We start from the raw sequence: 24,286 nt of genomic DNA, 5'->3' as shown, positions 1-24,286 counted from the left end.
GACATTTCATATGAATGGAATCACACAATATGTGATTTTTTGTACGGATTTTTTCACTCAGCAAAATGTTTTCAAGGGACATCCCCATTGTAGCATGTGTCAGTACCTCATTTCTTTCTGCATCAAATAACTTTGTATTGGATGGATATGTCACATTTTGTTTATCAATCCATCCATTGACAAGCATTTGGGTTGTTTCCACCATTTGGCTATTATGAACAATGCTACTATAAACATTTGTGTACAAGTTTTTGTGTGAATGTGTGTTCTCATTTCTCTTAGGAGCAGAATTGTTGGGTCATATGGCAACTCTATGTTTAACATTTTGAGGAACTGCCAAACTATTTTCCAAACCTGCCTCTATTCTTAACCCACTCAAATATACTCTCTACCTTGCTATCATAGTAACCCAGCTAGAAAGCAAATGTAACCACTATTTGAAACCGTCAGGAGTGCCATACGCCCTGTGGGATAAACTATAAACCCTAAGATAGCATATAAAACACTTGATAATCTTGGCCCTGCCTAATTTTTCAGGATCGTCATCTTGCCATGCCTTCTCCTCCCACCCAGACCTATCATGCTCCAAATCAATAGTCCAGCATTATCTGATTACCTGTAGTTCCCTGAATACACCAAGCTTTTACACCCCTCCACGGTTTGCCCATGTTACTCCTGCTGCCTAAAACACTCCCCTCCCCAAAGCACACATACCCTTTGCCTAAACCAACTCCTATTCACCTTTTAAAACCCTGCTCAAGGGTAGCCTTCCCTGTAACGCCCTTTCTGACCATGCCACCCTAAGGCTAATCCTCTCTCCCCTGTACCACTTGTTTAAGGTGTGACTTTGTGCTGTCATGGCCTGTGTACGTGGGTGTCCCTCCCACAGCTCTGGGGCTTGTGAGGGGGCAGGGACTACATGTGTAACTTGTCCATCCCTAGCACCGACAATGCCTGGTACATAGGGCACGCCCAACAAATGACTAGACCACTGAGTAACCAAGTCTTGAACAATCTCAAACCATAAATCTCACTGTCTCCCATTACCCATCTATTCCTACATTTTATAAGCTACAAAGTTTCAAGTAGTGATTAACCTAATTACCTCCTCCTGCAATTTAATTTCCTCTTGGCTCTGTTCTCAACCATCAGTATGCTACCTACAAAAACCTTCAGATGAAGTCACCTCTCAGAATTGTATTTTCCATACCAATTGAGAAACCAAATGGAACCCTCCAAGGTTGGAAAAGTCTATTCCTTCTCTTCATCTATGTCTACAGTAAAAACAGGAGGCTGAGGGCAGGAGAAGAATGAGCAGGATTTAGGCAAGCATTTCCATGATGGAGCCTTTCTTCTCGGTGTTTACCCCTCTCCCACCTGAGCTTCTCCAGGTCCTATAATGAGAATAACGTCATCTGGGCAAAAGGCTCAGCAGAGCTTTCCCTCTGAGGAAGAACAAGCCCCTGTCTCCCTGGGGATGTCAACTTCTCATCAGCAACCTCAATGGAAACAGATGGAGACAGAGGAAAGACACTTTATAGACCATCTTCATGCTTACAGTCAAAATAATCTCATCACTGCCACCCCTATGCTCCCTTTCCATGCGTAAATTAGACAGATTCTGACTTGTTCAGAGAAACATTGGCCGCTGCTGACAGTGACATTTACAAAGCAAAGGAAATACAGAGGGGTAGTCCTCTATTTACAAATGGGTTGTGTTTAAAAGTTTATGTGTAAGTCACTCAGAAGGCACAGAAACAATATGATCTGCATGGTGAAGCCCTCAGACCAGCCCACAGAAACCTCTCTAACCCATTACGCGCCTGCGGTACAGCATTTATAGTGCTATAGAAATCGACCCAAGCACATAACTGTGAAATCCATTCACAGTTACAACTTCACAAGTCAGAATGACATTTTGAATGGGAGAAGAGACTATCCCTCCCCGACAGGTCAGGCAGGGAACTGGGGACGAGGGAGCTCTAAGTCACTGGTGATGGCTCCTCAGGGTACAGGCTCCTGACCCTGGGGATGGGCGCAGGGAAGGAAGGAGGCAGGGGTGCCTGCCTGGGACAGAGCCCCAGCGGAGGAAGCATGACAGGATTCATAAGGGAGTCGCAGCCTCCTGGGGTTTTGAAGTCTTGGCTTTATTTCCTAATGAGTGGCTTGTGTGTAGGGTGGTGATAAAGCGACAGGGCAGCAGGTGTCAACACTTCTGCCGCCAATGTGTCTCCAGGCCTGTGGGGGAGGGGAAATACAGGAAAAAGGTGGATATTTGAGGTGGGAACAAGATAGCCCCTTTTCCCTTCCCTCTACTACCTTCTAACTCCCCTCATCCAGCTAACAGGAGACTTGAATGGACAGTGGCACGATGGCCATAGGGATTCTAGGGAGACTAAAGTGAAAGGAAGAAAGGGATGGAAAATAACAACCCCAAATTCTGGCAGGGGTGGCTCAATACCACCAGTTTGGGGAATTGTGTTTGTAAACTATAAATCCTCACAATAAAAATAATTTTACTTTTGAGTGATGTCAGCATCATGGTGGAGTGAGCTTTCCCGTAAACTCTTCCTCCGATAAGATACAACAAAAGGGACATTCATAGACCAACAAGGGACTCTCACATAGCAGAAAGGGACATCAGAAAGACCTACACTGCCATACGTCTGAGAGTGGATGTGCTGGGGCCCCCGGAGGCAGTGGGGAGAGGTAAGGAGAAATCCTCTCCCTCCCCATCAGATGGTGATTCCGGTCCACATGGCTCCCAGAGAGGGGGGAGGGGCGGCCCTCTGCGGGGAAATCGTAGTTCTTCAGGCTCTCTCAGCCAGTGGGAAACTCCCACACAGAGAACTCAGAACTGCTGCAGGGGTGCCATCAACATTTGAGCACCCCAGGAGAGCGGATAATGAGGGGCGAGCAAGAAGAAGCACCCCCCCCAGGGACCCGGTGGCCAAAAGAGAGAGCCCCCACTGGATGCCCGACACTGCAGCTCAGCCGACCAGTCAGAGCAGCCACGGCGGAGCACAGGCAGCAGCAGCAAAGCAGCCGCGGTGGCCGCAGCGGAGTGCGGGGGCCTCAGATTACACATCCCTTGATCCCCAAACCATGGCGGAAGGTGGAAACTGCAGCCAGATATTTCCAGGATGAGGAAAAACAAAGCAAATACAGCAAGCACGATGCAAAAGTACATTAAATCACCAGACCAGAAGAAAAATGACAAGCACCCAGAAATCAACCCTGAAGGCATAGAAATCCATAACCTAAATGACAGAGAATTCAAAATAGCTATCATAAAAACGCTCAATGAAATACAAGAAAACAGATAAACAATTCAACGAGATAAGGAGTTTCTTCACAAAAGAGATTGAAATCATAAAGAAAAACCATATTGATACAGATGAAGAACACAATGGAGGAGATAAAGGAGAATATGGAATCTTTAAAGAACAGAGCTGACAATATGGAGGCAAGAATTAGCATTATAGAGGATAGGAATACAGATATGCTCCAGATGAAGAAGGAGAGAGAACTAAGTCTAAAAACAAATGAAGAAAGTCTCCGAGAAATATCCGACTCAATTAGGAAATGTAACATAAGAATTATAGGTATTCCTGAGGGAGAAGAGAGGGAAAGAGGAACAGAGAGCCTATTCAAGGAAATAATAGCTGAGAACTTCCCAAATCTGGGGAAGGAGCAGGAAATACCAGTAAGTGAAGCCAATAAGTTGCCTAAATATGTCAACAGGCAAAGGCTCACTCCAAGGCATACAGTAGTAAAGCTGGCAAAAGTCAATGACAAAGAAACAATATTAAGGGCAGCTAGACAAAAACAAAAAATAACACACAAAGGAACTCCCATCAGGCTCTCAGCAGAATTCTCAACAGAAACTTTACAGGCTAGGAGAGACTGGAATGATATATTCAAAATACTGAAAGACAAAAATTTTCAGCCAAGAATACTCTATCAAGCGAAAATATCCTTCAAATATGATGGAGAAATAATAACTTTCCCAAATAAACAAAAGTTCATGGCCACGAGACACCTCCCCCCCCCACTACAACAAATGCTCGGCCCTCAGGCCTGAAGAAAGAAGAGAAAGAGAATACAAAGCTTGGAGCAAGGAGAAAAATAGGTAGACAAAATCAGAAAAATAGTAGATCTTCACTGTACTAGGTTAGCAACCACTTAAATATCAAAATCAAAGAACAAAGGAAGGAAAACACCAAAAATAAATACAACCTCATCACTTTACACACATACCCACAACACAAGATAGAATAAGTTGTGACAAGAATAACTTAGAAGGGGAAGAAGAAAGAGATCGAATTGACTTAGTATAAGGAAATAAGAGGCCATCAGATAATGGACTATCTCATACACAAGATATTTTATACAAACCTCAAGGTAACCACTAAACAAATAATCAGAACAAAATCACATATGATAAATAAAGAGAAAACTAAGAGTCATAAGACAGAACAAACTGAATTGGCAGTCCAAAACACACGGGACAAGTAACAAAGGAAACGCAAAAGAACTGAAAAATAAGGGATAAAACAGCAACATTAAGCCCCCATATATCAATAATTACTCTAAATGTAAATGGATTGAACTCTCCAATCAAAAGACACAGAGTGGCAGGATGGATTAAAAAGCAAGACCCAACATATGCTGCCTCTAGAAAACACATCTCAGCTCTAAAGACAAGCACAGGCTCAAGAGTGAAAGGATGGAAGACAATACTCCAAGCTAACGGCAAACAAAAGAAAGCAGGTGTTGCCATACTCATATCAGACAAAGTAGACTTCAAGATGAAATGAGTTGACACAGCGGCCAGGGAGTCAAGATGGCGGCATAGGCAGACTTGGAACTCACCTCCTCCTGTGGACACAGCCGATTTACAACTACTCGTGGAAAAATTACCCCTGAGACAGAACTGAAAACTGGATAAGAGGAACTCCTGCAACAACGGACAATCCTAACTGAGGTGGAAGAGGCAGAGACTCCCTTCTGGAGAGGAAAAACGCCGCCTTCACAAGCCGCCAGCAACACGGCCTCCGGGAGCAGCGCACAGGTACGCAGCGTCCCTGGAGGGGCGGGGCCCTGAGCCGGGGAGCACCCCTGCTGTGGGCATTTTGTGGACCCAGCACAATCGAGACCAGCGGCATAAGATCTGACTTTGCCTGCTACTAAAGCATTGGGGAGTACCCCCAGAAAACTCGGTTCACAAAGAAACTAAAACTGGCTCTTAAAGGGCCCACGCACAAACTCACCCATTTGAGAAAGCATCCTAAAATGACCAGAAAGAAAGGTGCACAGTGCTTTGGTGACAAGAGACTCACCTAATAGGCCCTGAGTGCATCTCAGTGAGGGGTGAGACCTCTCCAGGGACTGGGACAAGGCGGCGGCCATTGTTGTGGCCTAGTGTGGGCGTGCTGACACAGACGCCATTGGAGTTCTCCCCTGCTAGCCCAGGGTCTGCCCCACCCACTACAAAGAAATGTAAGATATAAAAAAGAACCAATCAGAAATGAAGAATACAATACTGGAAATGAAAAATTCATTAGAGGGACTCAAAAGCAGAGTAGAGGATACAGAAGAACGGATCTGCGAGCTGGACAAAGACTAGAAGAAATTACCCAAGGTGAACAGGTAAGAGAGAAAAGAATTAAAAAGAGTGAGGACAGTCTGAGGGACCTCTGGGACAACATCAAGCGCACTAAAATCCGTTATAGGTGTTACGGAAGGAGAAGAGCGAGACAAGGGGGCAGAGAATCTATTTCAAGAAATAATACATGAAAACTTCCCTAACCTAAGGAAGGAAACAGAGATCCAGGTACAGGAAGCACAGAGAGCCCCAAACAAGATAAACCCAAAGAGGCCCACACCAAGACACATCATAATCAAAATGTCCAGAATTAAAGATAAAGAGAGAATCCTAAAAGCCGCAAGAGAATGTCAAGTTACATACAAAGGAAACTCCATAAGGCTATCAGCTGACTTCTCAGCAGAAACCTTACAGGCTAGAAGAGAATGGCACGATATATTTAAAGTGCTAAAAGGAAAAAACTTACAGCCAAGAATACTCTACCCAGCAAGGTTAACAATCAGAACAGAAGGAGAGATCAAAATTTTCCCAGATAAGCAAAAATTAAAGGAGTTTGTCACCAAGAAACCAGTGCTACAAGAAATGTTAAAGGGACTGATTTAAGGGGAAAAGAGAAGACCACAAATAGGAAAAATTATCTATTTCCATGATTAGAACGTAATGGATACAAATGCAGAAAAAAGAGGTTAGATATGATATCAAAAACATAAAAGGAGGGAGGAGGGGAGTTAAAGAGTACAGCTTTCAGACAGAAGTCAAACTAAAGTGACCATCAATTCTGTATAGAAGAAGGAACAGAGAAGGACTACTAAAACACTGAGAAAAAAAAAAAGTTAAAAAATGGCAGTAAGTACATACTTATCAATAGCTACTTTAAACATCAATGGACTAAATGCTCCAATTAAAACGCATAGGGTGGCTGACTGGATAAAACAACAAGACCCATATATATGCTGCATACAAGAGACACACTTCAGACCTAAAGACACTCACAAACTGAAAGTGAAGGGATGGAAAAAGATACTCCACGCAAATGGCAATGAAAAGAAAGCTGGGGTAGCAGTACTCATATCAGACAAAATAGACTTTAAAACAAAAAATGTAAAAGGAGACAAAGAAGGGCATTACATAATGATCAAGGGAACAATCCAACAAGAAGATATAACACTTGTAAATATCTACACACCCAATGTAGGTGCACCTAAATATATAAAGCAATTATTAACAGACATAAAAACAGAAATAGACAGCAACACAATAATAGTAGGGGACTTTAACACTCCACTCACACCAACGGATAGATCATCCAAACAGAAGATCAATAAGGAAACATTGGCCTTAAACGACACGCTAGAACAGATGGACCTAGTAGATATATACAGAGCATTCCATCCAAAAACCAAAGAATACATGTTCTTTTCAAATGCACATGGAACATTCTCCAGGATAGATCACATATTAGGCCACAAAACAAGTCTCCATAAATTTAAGAAGATTGAAATAATACCAAGCATCTTATCTGACCACAACGGTATGAAACTAGAAATCAGCTATAGGAAGAAAATCAGAAAGCCACAAATACGTGGAGATTAAACAAAATGCTACTGAACAACGACTGGGTTAACGAAGAAATCAAAGAAGAAATCAAAAAATACCTGGAGACAAATGAAAATGAAAATACGACATGCCAGATTTTATGGGATACAGCAAAAGCGGTTCTAAGAGGGAAGTTTATAGCGATACAGGCCTATCTCAACAAACAAGAAAAATCTCAAATAAACAATCCAACAATGCACCTAAAGGAACTGGAAAAAGAAGAACAAACAAAGCCCAAAATCAGTAGAAGAAGGGAAATAATAAAAATCAGAGCAGAAATAAATGAAATAGAGACCAAAAAAACAATAGAAAAAATTAATAAAACCGAGAGCTGGTTCTTTGAAAAGATCAACAAAATTGACAAACCTTCAGCTAGACTCACCAAGAAAAAAAGAGAGAAGGCACAAATAAGTAAAATCAGAAATGAAAGAGGAGAAATTACAACAGACACCTCAGAAATACAAAAGATTTTAAGAGAATACTATGAAAAGCTATATGCCAACCAATTTGACAATCTGCAAGAAATGGATAAATTCTTAGAATCATACAACCTTCTAAAACTGGATCAAGAAGAAGTAGAGAATTTGAATAGACCAATCACCAGTAAGGAGATCGAAACAGTAATCAAAAACCTCCCCAAAAATATAAGTCCAGGACCAGACGGCTTCCCTGGTGAATTCTACCAAACATTCAAAGAAGACTTAACACCTATCCTTCTCAAACTCTTCCAAAAAATTGAGGAGGGGGAGAAGCTCCCTAACTCATTCTACGAAGCTGACATTAACCCTGATACCAAAACCAGACAAGGACAACACAAAAAAAGAAAATTACAGGCCAATATCACTGATGAACATCGATGCAAAAGTCCTCAACAAAATACTAGCAAATCCCATACAACAATACGTTAAAAAGATTATACACCGTGATCAAGTGGGATTTATTCCAGGGATGCAGGGATGGTTTAACATTCACAAATCAATCAACGTAATACACCACATTAATAAAATGAAGAATAAAAATCACATGATCATCTCAATAGATGCAGAAAAAGCACTTGACAAGATACAGCATCCATTTATGATAAAAACTCTGAATAAAATGGGTATAGAAGGAAAGTACCTCAACATAATAAAGACCATATATGACAAACCCACAGCTAATATCATCCTCAATGGTGAAAAACTGAAAGCCATCCCTCTAAGAACAGGAACCAGACAAGGATGCCCACTGTCACCACTCCTATTTAACATAGTACTGGAAGTCCTAGCCAGAGCAATCAAGCAAGAGAAAGAAATAAAAGGGATCCAAATTGGAAAGGAAGAAGTGAAACTGTCACTATTTGCAGATGACGTGTTTTTATATATAGAAAACCCTAAAGAATCCACCAGAAAACTTTTAGAAGTAATAAACAAATATGGTAAAGTTGCAGGATACAAAATCAACATACAAAAATCAGTTGCATTTCTGTACACTAACAACGAAGTAGCAGAAAGAGAAATTAAGAATACCATCCCATTTACAATTGCAACAAAAAGAATAAAATACCTAGGAATAAACTTAACCAAAGAGGTGAAAGATCTGTACACCGAAAACTATAAAACATTTCTGAAAGAAATTGAAGAAGACACAAAGAAATGGAAAGATATTCCGTGCTCTTGGATTGGAAGAATTAACATAGTTAAGATGTCCATACTTCCTAAAGCCATCTATAGATTCAATGCAATCCCTATCAAAGTTCCAACAACATTTTTCACAGAAATAGAACAAAGAATCCTACAATTTATATGGAACAACAAAAGACCCCAAATAGCTAAAGGAATCCTGAGAAAAAAGAACAAAGCTGGAGGTATCACACTCCCTGATTTCAAAATATACTACAAAGCTATAGTAACCAAAACAGCATGGTACTGGCACAAAAACAGACACACAGATCAATGGAATAGAATCGAAAGCCCAGAAATAAACCCACACATCTATGGACAGCTAATCTTTGACAAAGGAGCCAAGAACATACAATGGGGAAAAGAAAGTCTCTTCAACAAATGGTGTTGGGAAAACTGGATAGCCATATGCAAAAAAGTGAAAGTAGACCCTTACCTTACACCATACAAAAAAATTAACTCAAAATGGATTAAAGACTTGAATGTAAGACCGGAAACTGTGAAACTTCTAGAAGAAAACATAGGCAGTACGCTCTTCGACACTGGTCGTAGCAACATCTTTTCAAACACCACGTCTGACCAGGCAAGAGAAACAACAGAAAAAATAAACAAATGGGACTACATCAAACTAAAAAGCTTCTGCACAGCAAAGGAAACCATCAACAAAACGAAAGGACAACCTAACAATTGGGAGAAGATATTTGCAAACCATACATCTGATAAGGGCTTAATCTCCAAAATATATAAAGAACTCATGCATCTCAACAACAAAAAAACTACCAACCCAATTAAAAAATGGGCAAAAGACCTGAACAGACATTTCTCCAAAGAAGATATACAGATGGCCAACAGACACATGAAAAGATGTTCAAAATCACTAACTATCAGGGAAATGCAAATCAAAACTACAATGAGATATCACCTCACGCCCATCAGAATGGCTATAATTAACAAGACAGGAAACAACATGTGTTGGAGAGGTTGTGGAGAGAAGGGAACTCTCATACACTGCTGGTGGGAGTGCAAACTGGTGCAGCCACTATGGAAAACAGTATGGAGATTCCTCAAAAAATCAAAGATAGAACTACCATATGATCCAGCTATTCCACTGTTGGGTATTTATCCAAAGAACTTGAAAACACCAATTTGCAAAGGTACGTGCACCCCTGTGTTCATTGCAGCCTTATTCACGATAGCCAAGACTTGGAAGCAACCTAAGTGCCCATCAAGGGACGAATGGATAAAAAAGCTGTGGTATATATACACAATGGAATACTACTCAGCCATAAGAAACGATGAAATCCAGCCATTTGTGACAACATGGATGGACATTGAGGGCATGATGCAAAGTGAAATAAGTCAGAGGGAGAAGGTCAAATACCGTATGATTTCCTTCATTAAGTAGTAGATAATAACAACAATAAACAAACACATAGGGACAGAGATTGGATTGGTGGTTACCAGAGGGGAAGGGGGGAGGGAGGAGGGTGAAAGGGATAATTGGGTACATGTGTGTGGTGATGGGTTGTAATTAGTATTTTGGTGGTGAACATGATGTAATCTATGCAGAAATAGAAGTACAATGATGTACACCTGAAATTTTTACAATGTTATAAACCAATGTTACTGCAATAAACAAAAAATTAAAAAAAAAAAAAGATGAAATGGCTTAAGAGAGACAAAGAGGGGCAACATATAATGATAAAATGGACACTCCACCAAGAAAACATATCAATTATAAATATATATGTACCCAACATAGGAGCACCAAAGTACATAAAGCAACTATTAACAAACCTCAAGGGAGATATTAATAACAACACAATAATAGTAGGGGATCTTAACACCCCACTTACATCAATGGATAGATCATCCAGACGAAAAGTCAATAAAGAAACCATGGACTTAAATGAAAAACTGGACAAGATGGACCTAGTAGACATACACAGAGCACTCCATCCAAAAACAGCTGACTACACATTCTTCTGAAGCGCGCATGGAACATTCTCAAGGATAGACCATATGTTGGGAAACAAGGCAAGCCTCAATAAATTTAAGAAGATTGAAATGATAACAAGCATCTTTTCAGACCATAATGCTATGAAACTGGCAATCAACTACAAGAAAAAAACTGGGAAAGTGACACAGATGTGAAGATTAAACAACATGCTACTGAACTACCAATGGATCACTGATGAAATTAAAGGAGAAATCAAAAAATATCTGGAAACAAACGAAAATGAAAATATGCCATACCAATTCATATGGGATGCAGCAAAAGCGGTCCTGAGAGGGAAATTCATAGCAATACAGGCCCAGCTTAACAAACAAGGAAAAGCCCAAATGAACAACCTTAAATTATACCTAACAGAACTAGAAAAAGAAGAACAAACAAAGCCCAAAGTCAGCAGGAGAGAAATAATAAAAATTAGAGCAGAAATAAATGAAATTGAGACCAAAAAAGCAGTAGAAAGGATTAATGAAACAAACAGTTGGTTCTTTGAGAAGATAAACAAAATTCACAAACCCTTAGCCAGACTTACCAAGAAAAAAAGAGAAAAGGCTCAAATAAATAAAATTAGAAATGAAAGACGAGAAATTACAATGGATACCACGTAAATACAAAGGATTATAGGCGAATACTATGAGAAACTATATGCCAACAAATTGGACAATCTAGAAGAAATGGATAAATTCTTAGACTCATACAACCTCCCAAAACTGAATCAAGAAAAAATAGAGAATCTGAATAGACCAATCACAAGTAAAGAGATTGAAATAGTAATCAAAAACCTCCCAAAAAATAAAAGTCCAGGACCAGATGGCTTGTCTGGTGAATTTTACCAAACATTTAAAGAAGATTTAATACCCATCCTTCTCAAACTATTCCAGAAAATAGAGGAAGATGTAACACTTCCTAACTCATTCTACAAGGCCTACATTACCCTGACACCAAAGCCAGACAAAGACAATACAAAGAAGGAAAATTACAGGCCAATATCACTGATGAACATAGATGCAAAAATGCTCAACAAATATTGGCAAACCAAACACAGCAATACATTAAAAAGATCATACACCATGATCAAGTGAGATTTATACCAGGGATGCAGGGATGGTTCAACATTCGCAAATCAATCAACGTGATACACTACATGAACAAAATGAGGAATAAAAACCACTTTCAATAGATGCAGAGAAGGCATTTTACAAGATCCAACATCCATTTATGATAAAAACTCTCAACAAAAGGGGTACAGAAGGAAGGCACCTCAACATAATACAGGCTATTTATAACAAACCCACAGCCAACATCATACTCAACAAGGAAAGTCTGAAAGCCATTCCTCTGAGAACAGGAATGAGACAAGGCTACCCACTCTCGCCACTCTTATTCAACATAGTGCTGGATGGTTTTGGCCAGAGCAATTAGGCAAGAAAAGGGAATAAAATGAATTCAAATAGGCAACGAAGTGAAACTCTCACTATTGGCAGATGACATGATTTTATATATAGAAAACCCTAAAGAATCCATTGGAAAACTATTAGAAATAATCAACAACTACAGCAATGTCACAGGGTAAAAAAATCAACCTACAAAAATCAGTTTCATTTCTGTACGCTAATAACAAAGTAACAGAAAGAGAGCTCAAAAAGATAATGCCGTTTACAATTGCATCAAAAAGAATAAAATATCTAAGAATAAATCTTACCAAGGAGGTGAAAGACCTATAAAATGAAAACTACAAGACATTATTGAAAGAAATCGATGATGACATAAAGAAATGGAAAGATATCCCACGCGCACAGATTGGAAGAATAAACATAGTTAAAATGTCTATATTACCTAAAGCAATCTATAGATTCAATGCAATCCCAACCAGAATCCCAATGACATTCTTCACGGAAATAGAAAAAAGAATACTAAAACTCATATGGGGCAACAAAAGACCCCGAATAGCTAAAGCAATCCTAAGAAAAAAGAACAAAGCTGGAGGCATCACAATCCCTGAGTTCAAAACATACTACAAAGCAATAGTAATCAAAACAGCATGGTACTGGTACAAAAACAGACACACAGATCAAGGGAACAGAATTAGCTAATTTTCGACAAAGGAGCTAAGAACATACAATGGAGAAAGGAAAGTCTCTTTAATAAATGGTGTTGGGAAAACTGCACAGCCACATGCAAAAGAATGAAAGTGGACCATCTGCTATCGCCATTCACAAAAATTAACTCAAAATGGATCAAAGACCTGAAGGTGAGACCTGGAACTATAAAACTCATAGAAGACAATATAGGCAACACACTATTTGACGTTGGTCATAAAGGAATCTTTTCAGATGCTATACCTACTTGGACTAGGGAAACTAAAGAAAAAATTAGCAAGTGGGACTGTATCAGATTAAAGAGTTTCTACAAGACAAATGAAACCAGGATCAAAATGAATAGACAAGCCACACGCTGAGAGAAAATATTTGCAAAACATACATCTGACAAGGGGTTAATCTCCATAATATATAAAGAACTCACACAACTGAACAACAACAAAGAAAACAACCCGATCAAAAAGTAGGCAGAGGAAATGAACAGACACTTCTCCAAAGAAGATATACAGATGGCCAATAGGCATATGAAAAGATGTTCAACGTCACTAATCATCAGGGAAATGCAAATCAAAACAACACTAAGATATCACCTCACGCCCGTTAGAATTGCTGTAATCACCAAGACAAAAAACAACGAATGTTGCAGAGAATATGGAGAAACAGGAACCCTCATACACAGCTGGTGGGAATGCAAACTGGTGCAGCCTCTATGGAAAACAGCACGGAGATTCCTCAAAAAATTAAAAATAGAAATACTCTATGATCCAGCTATCCCACTACTGGGAATCTATCCAACGAACCTGAAATCAACAATCCAAAGAGGCTTATGCACCCCTATATTCATTGCAGCATTATTCACTATAGCCAAGAAGTGGAAGCAACCCAAGTGTCCCTCGACTGATGACTGGATCTAGAAGATGTGGTATATATATACAATGGAACACTACTCAGCCATAAAAAAAGACAAAATCGCCCCATTTGCAAGAACATGGATGGACCTAGAAGGTATTATGTTAAGTGAAATAAGCCAGAAAGAGAAAGACAAACACCATATGATCTCACTCATATGTGGAATAAAACCAACACACGGACAGACAAAACTGTATAGTGGTTACCAGGGGCAATGGGGGTGGGGGGTGGGCACAAAGGGTGAAGGCAGACATGTATATGGTGATTGACAAACAAAAATGTACAACCAAAGTTTCACAATGTTATAAACTATTAAGATATCAATAAAAAAAATAACTCAAGTAGAAGTCAAGGAAAAAATAAATAATTTTACTTTTCATGATAATACAGCATTTGAGAGAAGAAATCCAAGTGCCCCCCACTTAAACATTAAAACTCAAAGAAAGAATAGAGATATGGTACAAGAAAGGGTTTGAAGCAACAATGCCATTTCTTTGACTCATGGCCATGGAAAAGAGACCACGGTATCTGAGGTTTTCACTCAAAGTGAATTTTCTAACAATGGACCTCCAGGTCTGGGGTATTCCATGACATTCCCACTCATGAGTAAAATCAATGCAATTCACTTCTTTCACACTGTCAGATTGTGCATGATGGTTGAAACTGGATTGTGAGAAAAAATTATTGATCTCTAGAGAAATGGAAGCAGACAAAGTAATCAATAGGTTTTAAATGATTCTTTTAAAAAATGGTTTCAGGGGCCTGGCCCGGTGGCGCAGCGGTTAAGTGCATACACTCTGCTGCGGTGGCCCGGGGTTCGCAGGTTCAGATCCCGGACGTGCACTGATGCACTGCTTATCAAGCCATGTTGTGGCGGCGTCCCATATAAAGTAGAGGAAGATAGGCATGGATGTTAGCCCAGGGCCAGTCTTCCTCAGCAAAAAGAGGAGGATTGGCAGATGTTAGCTCAGGGCTGATCTTCCTCACACACACACAAAAAAGTGGTTTCACACTTTTGCTTCCATTCCAGGATAGGATGAGCTTGAAGAAGCATCACTTACAACGAAAAAGAGCCAGACCAATTTCAAATGCAAGACTGTTTTGAACTTAGTGGAAAGCTGAGGTCACAGAACAAACAACTGGCCCCAAATCTGAGGAGACACAGAAGCCTGCAGGGAGAGAAGAAACACGAGCACTTGCCTACTGAGGTAGATGTAACAGGACACTGGTAAGAAGAAATTAGCAAAATGATGGAGGCCAAGCACAGACTGGCAGGACAGGGAAGTCCTGGGGGTTCCACAAGGTGGAGGAGGCTGCATTCTCCGGCAGGCTGTTTCTCGAGGAATGGCTCTGGGTACTCACAGAAAAATCAGAAAGAGCCTTAAGAAAGTGTCTGCGCGGTGCAGGCACAGAGGAGGGGGACAGCAGCCATGCGAGAGGGGACAAGAAACTCCCCCGGACCCTTCTCTCCTGGAGAGGAACAAAAACCCTATGGTGAAGAACAAAAACATCATTAGTGGGGAAAGGGCAACAAAGATTCACTCAGGTAACTGGTGAAAACTCACTGCAGCTGGGGGAAGAGAGGAGTGAAAGAGCCTTTTTTCTGGGGTGGGAGAGGAGAAAACCCCAAGACCCAGTAATATGGAGCTTGCACAGGACTGAGATTTAATCAGGACATCAGAGACCGCCCCTCTCTCCACTGCCCTGCACAGCTATGCCAACAAGCTTGAAAGACAAGTAACAGCAGACTTGCTGGGCTGGGACAGTAGAGAAGTACAAGAAGATCTTCTCTGAGGGGCAGTGCAAAGGGAAGACCTAAATTATAGGGCTGGCGGGCAGCGCTCAGGCAAAACCACCTCCACCCTGAACACAGGCATCACTAAAAGAATTTGAAGCCTGTGGGGCACTGATGGTAACCACGGCAACAACAAACCTCCAACCCAGCCCAACTCTGACCAGACTAACTCACCCACCCACCCACCCACAACCACACACACACCCACACACACACCCACTAATGGCCTAGGAGAAGGAAAAGTGTGCCATTTGCAGGCATAAACACTATTTATCTCAGTCACTACTAGCTACACAAGATGTCTAACTTTCAATGAAAATTATGAGGCATAGGAAAAGGCAAGAAAAAAATCCAAGACACAAAGTAATTATCAGAACCCGAGTCAGATATGACACAGATGCTGGAATTATCTAACAGGGAATTTAAAATAATTATGATTAATATGTTAAAGGCTCTAGTGGAAAAAGTGCACAACGTGTGATTAGATGGGTAACTTCAGCAGAGAGATGGAAATTACAAGAATCAAATGGAAATGCTAGAAATTAAAAATAGAGTAATAGAGATAAAGAATGCCTTGGATGGATCAGTAGCCTTCTCTCTGCTGAGGAAAGCATTAGTTAATTTGAGGTAGGTCAATAAAAGTTACCCAAACCAAAACACAAAGAGAAAAAAAGTGAAAACAAACAAAGAAACAGAACATCAGAGAGCTGTGAGACAAGGTCAAGCAGTGTGACACACACATAATTGGAATTCCAGAAGAAGAGAGAGGGAACAGGGTAAAGAAATATTTGAAGAAATACTGGCTCAGAATTTCCTGAAATGAATGGCAGACATCAAATCACAGATCTAAGAAGTTCAGAGAACACCAAGCAGGAGAAATACAAAAACAAAACAAAACAAAGCCGAGGCATAATTTAGTTAACATATTGCACCAAGGTTATCTTCCTCCTTTTGATAATTATACATGGTTATGTAAAATGTTGACAAGGGAAGATGGGTAAAGGGGATACAGGACTCTGTGTGCTATCTTTGCAACTCTTCTGTAATTCTAAAATTATTTCAAAATTAAAAGGTTTTAGAAAGTGGTTTTAGTGTTAGGTATTACATTGAGAAAGTGCTGATAATACCTAGGATAGAAAATGAAAATAACTTTCTAAAGAAGCTACTCTCATTCGTTTATCCCTAACCCCTGGTACTTACATTCTTGAGTTTGGAGTTTAAATCAGATCTGTGGTCTGTCCCAGGAACTCAAGTACTACATATAGTATTATTTCTATGGAAAATATCCTCCAAACCAAACAACTAATTTACAATAGAACTTTAAGAGCACAGTAGACTTGTAAGGTGAGAATTGTGTATACCTCAGATTTATATAAATTTTTCTTCCAAAAAGATTCAAGCAATGTCTTTTATACACATTGATTGTGCAGTGTATACAACGGGTATGGGAGCTAAAAGCTGAATGACATGTGGACCCAGCATTCTAGGAATGCACTGCATACAAGTGAAGAGTCAGGCAGCCAGACCCCTCCACAGGCTGGCCTGAGGACCCTGGTGGGGTTAGACTTCTCTGAGGCTCACTTAGCTGGCTCCCAAATGGGAAAGATTGCAATGAAGGCTATGTTATTAATGAACAGGAAACCCTACTGCGTACCAATTACTATTGCTAGAAGTTGTCAGTCAAGACTGGCCAAATCTAAAGGCAGAGCTATAAAACTAGACAGAGGATGAGAAGGGCCCTCAAGCACAATATGCTACTTTGGGAAGAACGAGAGAGGACTTCTAGCCGGAAGAATCAGAAAACGTTTCAGAGAGGAGACAGGACGTAGGACATTGGTTAGAGAGGCTGGGAGCCGGGCTCTTCCAGTGGACTGGGTACAGGGAAGGAGAAATGTCCGGGCAGGCACAAGAGAGTGAGGACTCAGCGGCAGGAGAGGAAGTGCAGGACGGAGCAGTAGGAAATGAAGTTGCAAGGTAAGTTGGGATCAGATGGTGGAGACCTCCAGGACTGCCCACACCGTGAGTTTATACAAAATCCAAAACTTACGTAAAGTAGTATATTTGGAGAAAATAACAGAAATGCAAACTCTGTCTCTTCCGTTAGGGAAGGGACAAGTATGCCGAACAGCTCCTTAATGGTTCTCAACTAGCTGTTTTGAATTCAGTATCAACTCCCTGCCCGTTTTCCATAATGCTGTAATAGTTCTGAGAAGAAACGCAAGGCTGAGCAGTCTGAATAAAGCTTTTCATGCTGAAGACTCCTAGATGCTGCGTGTTCTTCTCTAGGTTAAGTGAATGATTTGTCTTCACAGCTCCTTCCTGTGTCTCTTTCTGCTTGTCTCCCCCAGGATCTCATGTTTTTCTTTCTCCTCCTATCAAAACTTCTTTTTCCCAAGAAAATGTATACAATTCACCAGTGTAGGACCTCTCCCAAGGGAGTCTGCATGCCTTTGGTGTGTTTTTTAAAGATTTCCCCACATTATTCTGCGCCCAGAGAAGCGTATGTATTGGGTCAGAGACCCCCGGAGGTGAGAGGTGGCACGGCGCGGAGCTAAGATCTAGGGTGTGGAGCAGAGCCGGGCTCTGGAATCCCGGCCCTGTCACTCGCCAGCTGGGTGACGTTGAGGATGTTATTTCACCTCTTTGTTTCAGATTCCACACTGACAACACGGAGATAATGAGAGTGTCCATCTCACAAGCGGAAGAGGGGATTAAATAAGCTAGTGTTTGTGAAATGTCAGAAGTAGTGCCTGGTGCACAGACACAAGATCAGCTGGAATAAACCACGGCACTCCCCACCTCAGACCACTGGGACCTCCAGACACCGCAACTGGCTGAGCACTTGTGAACCACAGCACGCAGGCGGAGAGGGCAACACGGGACCCATTAGCTGAGCTCACCGCCTCCTGGGAAGGAAGGATCTTCTAACTTGAGACCCAGATGAACCCTGTGAGCTAAACTCCTATGCCCGGTGCTCAGGGTCCTTGTGAGCCACATTCTTAGTGACTCTCAGGTCCTGCTCACTGGCTAGGCTGGTCTCCTCCCTAACCCTACACTCTGATCCTATTCCTAAGTCAGTCTCTTTCTGGAATCCCTCCCTCTGCTGCCACTGTGTTCCCCACCTCACTCCCTCTCCAGTAACCCTTCTCACTCTTCAAAAGTGGCTGAGGTCCCACCTCCTCTGATGTCTTCCCTGACCAGCCAGCTCACATCCAGCCACCAATTCTGAAGCCCACGGCACCGAGAATCAGTTCCCCCCACTGGACCCTCAATCACTCAGAGTTTTGTCTCCCCACATAAGTAGTCAGGTCCTTCAGGCCTGAGACCTGGCTTTACCCTCCTTTCCCAGCCCCCAGAACAGCTCTGCACATATAACAGCTGTCCCATCCATGCATGTTGATTAAGCCCTGGTGCAGGACCTCATCCATGACCCCAAGAGAGGACAAACGAGGGGTCTGGTTAAAAAACTACAGATCCTTTCTGTAAACACCACTCCCTCCCCGACGTGGCTGGGCAGGCTGAAGTCTGAGCAGCAGCCCCCACCCCACCATCGGGGCTGCGTCATTTGTGTGAAGGTGGCCCCTTGCCTGCCTCTCTCTCCCACCCCCGACTCCCACAGCGCACACCTTCCAATTGGAGTGAGGTCCCAGTTCAGGCCGTCTCCCCATCAAGCCTTTGCTCCCTACTCCCGCTAAAGCCAAGTTCCTCCATGTGGGCCATCCCATGGCCTCAGGAGAGCTCTCTTACAGCCTACTCTGAATAGGAAACGTAAGGCAGAAAGAACAGTGATACCCCAAGTTTTTAAAATACCCTCTGAGAACTAAATTGCTTTGAATGAGCACAACAAAAATACCAACAACTGGAGCCGGCACAGCGGCGCAGTGGTTAAGTGCGCGCGCTCCACAGCAGCGGCACAGGGCTCGCCGGTTCGGATCCCGGGCGCGCACCAACACACTGCTTGGCAAGCCACGCTGTGGTGGCGTCCCATATAAAGTGGAGGAAGATGGGCGTGAATGTTAGCCCAGGGCCAGTCTTCCTCAGCGAAAAAGAGGAGGATTGGCAGATGTCAGCTCAGGGCCGATCTTCCTCACACACACACACAAAAATACCAACAACGAAATCATCATAACACAAACTCAGACTTGCCAGTTTCTACAGTCTCGTGACAAAATACTTCATACACATAGAATGTATGTCAAACACAGGTTGCATCTGCCCCAGCCCAGTGAAGGTCAACAGCGCTGACCCTCAGCAAAGGTGTCAGGACCACACAGTTCATCTCCTAATTCCATCTTCCTCTTTCTTTACCTTTCTCTCCTGTCTTCATCACCTTGGAGGTAGGACTGGCTGCCTAGCATGCAGAGCCCAGAGCAAAATGAAAATGTGGGGTCCCCTCTTCAAAAATTATTAAGAATTTCCAAATATTCTGCAACCGCAGAACATTTACGCTAACACGGGGCTCTTTTGCTTGCCCTGATGAAGGGTTGGATTCCTGCCCCCTGGCAGAAGCTCAGGCTGGGCTACTTTCTTTCTCACCATCACCACTGGAAGAATTCACTCTACAAAGTGTAGCCTCTAACCATTTATTTGCACTTAAACCTCTCATCTCGATTTCAGAATAAAAGGCATTTCTCTCCCCTTAAAGGAACTTAAAGCATCAGCAAACGAGGAGATCTGAGCGAGGTAGTGGGACAGAGGGGACAGGGTGAGGTGACAGAGGGACCTAATACCCCGCAGGCCTGCTCAGAATTTACCAGTGAACCCATGGGGTTGGTTCAGCACACAGGGAAGTGAGGGACGTCAAAGGGCTGTCCTGAGTCCCAATGCCCCTGCTTCCCTGCAGAGGCCGGCTGGGAACTGAGGCCGAATTCAGGACCTGATCCTTCCGCTGTCCTGCCTGCCAGCAAGTCTCCCCCACTCTCTCTTCCCTCCACACCCCAAACCCCAGTGAGAGCCCCCACTGTGCAGAATCCCGGCTCTCCCTTATTTCTTCACCAAGATCCCCAGATGCCCCCAAATGCCCAGAAATGCACCTGAATGCCTGCCCTACCTTTTCTACCCCAAGTCGCAAAGTTGTGAACAAAGAAGCATATCACTGAAACGCATGCGGAGGAAAGAGCCCATTTCCTGTCCTCATAGTCCCAAGCACCTTGCTCTCCGAGCACCCAGGACCTGGAACTTGTCTAAAAACGCTTTAGCAAAGTGGTCACCAGGTGTCTGTTGGGGGTTATGGTGAGACAAAAACAGTAGTCAAACACTCAGTCTCTTCACCCCTTGCCTCAGCTTCCCAGAAAGCACGAGGCCTTGGCTGTAGAGGCGGGAGGCTGGGATTCGCTGTGCAGGCAGCTACTAATGTTTTAGAGCTATTTCTGTGTCTCTTTGTTTTAAAATGTATCTTAAGGTGCCCTTAAAATCTTCACTTTCTTGTGGATCATGGCGTGGCTCCATCTCACCCCAAAATCAAGCCTTTTAGTATCTGACCCACTCTTGCCACCTCTAACCTGGCAAAAGCTGGAGGAGGGTTAGCTGCCCAGGCTGGAGAGCAGCCCCTGGAGACAGCAGACACAAGCGCCTCACACAGGATCCACGTCATCAGATGTATGGAGTGAAAAAAGGAATAATTCGGAAAGCTAAATTGTTTTACAGAATGATGTCAAATTTATGCCCAAAAGCTCTATTTAAAAATACGAAATCGAAGCCATAAGTTGTGTCACTCAGACAGGAGTCTGTATATCCCATACTGAAGAAACAACTAAATCACAAATGTGAAGAAAGATTTTCTGTTTACTTGAGGAGATAGGCATCCTAAGGCACAGAATCTGATCACGTTTTTCTACTTTAACTTCTTTTCCCAGATGGTTGTAAAAAAGTTCGTGCTATTATGTGAGAATCCAACGCAAAAATCAGTGCCAATGAAACATCTGGGGAAAGAGAAAGGAGGCAAATGTTGTTCCCTCTGTGTTTTAGAGACAGACAGATAAGGAAATCAACATAGATAATAAATTAGATAGTCGTCAATGTGGTACTCGCCCTCTGCACGCTTCACAGAAGTGTAGAAAGTGGCCACAGTCAGACCAGCCTTATAAATAATCTATCGAATTCCTCCTTCTATAGTGGAGGATCCTAAAGGGTGAGTGGCATGTCCTGGGTCACCTAGCAGAGCGGGTGGCAGAGCATCCCTCAGGGACGGTTTCTTGGCAAAGCTAAGAAGAAAAGAAGTCGAACCAGCACTTTGTATTTTGCAGAAGGCTGGGGCTGGGGAGGGCCCTGGAGCACATCTAAGTCAAGTCTCTCGTTGACAGATGAGGAAACCGAGTCTCAAGGAGCTCACACAGCTCCGCAGGCTCGTGTCCTCATGCCACCTGCCTCCCAGGCAGCTCTAAGTTTTACATAACTATTATCAACTGGAAGCATTCCACAGGCTTTTATTATTATTTCTTTCTTTTTTCTCTTTCTTTGGTGAGTAAGATTGGCCCTGAGCTAACATCTGCTGCCAATCCTCCTCTTTTTCCTTGAGGGAGATTGTCCCTGAGCTAACATCTGTGCCCATCTTCTTCTATTTTCTATGTGGGACACCACCGCAGCATGGCTTGATGAGCAGCGTGTAGGTCTGTACCCAGGATCCGAATCTGCGAACCCCGGGCAACCAAGGTGGTGCAAGCAAACTTAACCACTGTGCCACCAGGCCAGCTCCTATTATTATTTCTTTAAACACAAAGAATCCCCATCTTTCTCATACTAGTTCAGGGTTCACCAAATCTGTCACCTTCGTTTAGAACTCTCTGAGAGTGTGGAACTGCCCGCTTGTAACCTAAAACTTCCCCACAGACTTCTACTAAATTGCTCCAACTTTCAGACTACTGACACCTCAAACACAAAATCAGTCTCTCTAAGGTTGTGTCTAGAAACCCAGGTAAGTTATTTTAAAGATGTATTTCACCCTTATAAGGTCCCATCACTTGCTCTCATGATAGAAAACAGACTTCAAATCAGACTCTTTCTATTCCCTTCTTTCTCCTCAACTAGGTGTAGATCAAAGAATCGTGAGCCAGGACTGAAAAGGTCCTCTGTCATTCAGTCCAACCACCTCTCTGATGCTGGAATCATGGATTATAACCTCCTGCCCAAGTGGCCATCCAGTCGATGACAGAACTCTTACAGTGGCAGGAATCCCACTTTGTTCTGAAACATCCTGATTAGAAAGTTACTCCTTATGTTGACTTTAACTCCACCTTCCTGCAGCCTCCTCTGACTAGTGGAATCTTTGAGAATGCCCCGTTTCCTGAGAAAAGAAAGGACTGCCTCCATAACCTTTTGTGATAAGTAAGAAAAAATGAAACGAACTATGCTTCTTGTAACAGTCAATATGTACGAACATATTTAAAGTGTTTGTGTCTATTTATTCATCATATGAAAACAGCTGACTAGACTTTCACCAAATTTGGAAAGTACGTGTGGATTGATCTGCTTTAAAACACAGGCTGTGTGCTGCATGTGAAAGCAGCACTGGGCAGCTATGATAACGTGGCTCCAGGAGAAGGTCAGCTGTATCTCAGAGCCAATCAACTCAGGGACAAGAGGCCTGTGTCAACGCTGATTGAGACGACAGGCCTATGTACTAAGATACTGCACACAGAGAAGCAGACAAAGATTTCAAATACGAATGCAGATTAAAAATCACAAGGGCAAACATTCCAGATTGCAGGCATTGAACTGTAATCAAGTTCTTTTCAAAGTGTTTTGTATGTGGGCAGCTCTTGTAGCACACACCAGGGTAGGTGGCAACGGGATTTGTGTTTTAAGGATGTTGAATGATTTTCCCGGGGGTAAGATAATAGATGTGGAAACGTTTCCTAACCGCTAAAGCACTATAAAGTGCAATGTCGCATCATCGTGATATTTCAAACTGAGTGCTCACCATGTGCTTATACTTGCTAGCTGCCCAATGTGCTAGGCATTTTTAATACCTCATATAAATGAGCAAAAAATATCCTGACACCAAAAACTTGACCTTGTAAAAGATTTCTATACCTGGCTCTAAGTATATGAAAAATGATAACTATACGAAAACTGCATGCATCTATGGTTCACATATAAAGTGGAAAAATCATAAGACAGGAAAGCATCCAAAGAGAACAGGCACAAACAGCAGTGGGAGAGTTTGATGACTAGAGAGGGTCTGTCTTGCCTGCAGGGTGATGAGAGGGTGGTTACACAACCTGAGTACGGACTGGGCGACCTGTACACAGCCACACGTCTGGGAAGCTGAAGGAGATTCCATCTAGAAACAGAGGCAAGAGCTGCAGAGCCTTGAAGGCACTTCTTCTCCCAAATTATTAGTTGATGCTTGAACCAGTAACAATGGGAAAACTTGAAATTAATAATAAGATACTAATGAGTCTTCCAAGAAACTAGACAGTGTTGCTTTCTTCTGAAATTAGGCACAATCAAACACAAATTCATACTAGGTTGTCTGTGCACGTGAAAAAAGCAGAGCCGTTCATCTCACTGGTTTCCACGTGCTCTAACAATCTGGACAAGATAACCTACTGGTTAAGGACCTGGACCCTGGAATCAGACTTCCCAGATTCAAATCCTGGCTCTGTC

The 24,286-nt window shown here is 42.3% G+C and overlaps 1 protein-coding gene across 12 annotated transcripts in view; it reads right to left on the bottom strand.

The window, feature by feature from the left end:
• Positions 1–24,286, bottom strand: part of CSGALNACT1 (chondroitin sulfate N-acetylgalactosaminyltransferase 1) — a 348,572-nt gene that overhangs the window by 83,574 nt on the left and 240,712 nt on the right. The window lies entirely within an intron of this gene.

The sequence above is a fragment of the Ceratotherium simum genome, chromosome 28 (genome assembly GCF_057802395.1).
Source record: "Ceratotherium simum simum isolate JZ-2026a chromosome 28, ASM5780239v1, whole genome shotgun sequence".
NCBI classification, from domain to species: Eukaryota; Metazoa; Chordata; class Mammalia; order Perissodactyla; family Rhinocerotidae; genus Ceratotherium; species Ceratotherium simum.
This window is presented reverse-complemented; position numbering and strand designations above follow the sequence as displayed.